Here is a 740-nt window from a genome sequence, read left to right on the forward strand (position 1 = left end):
ATACATATATATATATATATACACATACATATATATATATATATACACATACATATATATACATATATACATACATATATATATAGATAGATTGATAGATCAAGAATTATATCCATGTTTATACATGTTTATACACATATTTCTGCATGTACAATGATTGAGACGGAAAGAGAGGGAGAGAGAGAAAGAGACACAGCTATGAAGACATGTATATAATTATACGTTTTTATGTGCACGTACATACACACTGACACATGCATACATAGAGACGTGTGTATATGTGGGTGTTTGTATTTATGCACCTATGTAATGTATATAGTTTGCTGAAGTTAGAGGGAAAGACACAAAGAGGCAGAGAAGCAATTAACTTATAAAATGAATGTCTGTTATGTTTGTGGTTGCGCTATCAATGACTGCTATATTTTTTTTCTATCACCGGAAGAAGGGCTCATATACCAAATGTGTGCAAATGATACGGAGAGACAAAATAAGCATTTCCTCCAGACATGTTTGATGCAGTGAGGAACACCTCATTTAAAATCTAAAACAAAGTCCTTTGTCGTTGATGCAGAAAGAATTATTTCATCATGTTGTTAAAACATTATGTTTCTAAGATATTTATTTCATAGATTAAGCACCAGAGATGTAAAATTATCAATTAAAACATGGAATTTACCAGTACATATATGATACATATACATACATACATACACACACACATATATATATATATATATATA

General features: G+C 29.6%; 1 protein-coding gene across 11 annotated transcripts in view; it reads left to right on the plus strand.

Moving 5' to 3' along the window:
• Positions 1 to 740, plus strand: part of LOC106872422 (protocadherin-11 X-linked) — a 370,508-nt gene that overhangs the window by 197,404 nt on the left and 172,364 nt on the right. The window lies entirely within an intron of this gene.

This window comes from Octopus bimaculoides, chromosome 13 (genome assembly GCF_001194135.2).
Source record: "Octopus bimaculoides isolate UCB-OBI-ISO-001 chromosome 13, ASM119413v2, whole genome shotgun sequence".
Taxonomy (NCBI): Eukaryota; Metazoa; Mollusca; class Cephalopoda; order Octopoda; family Octopodidae; genus Octopus; species Octopus bimaculoides.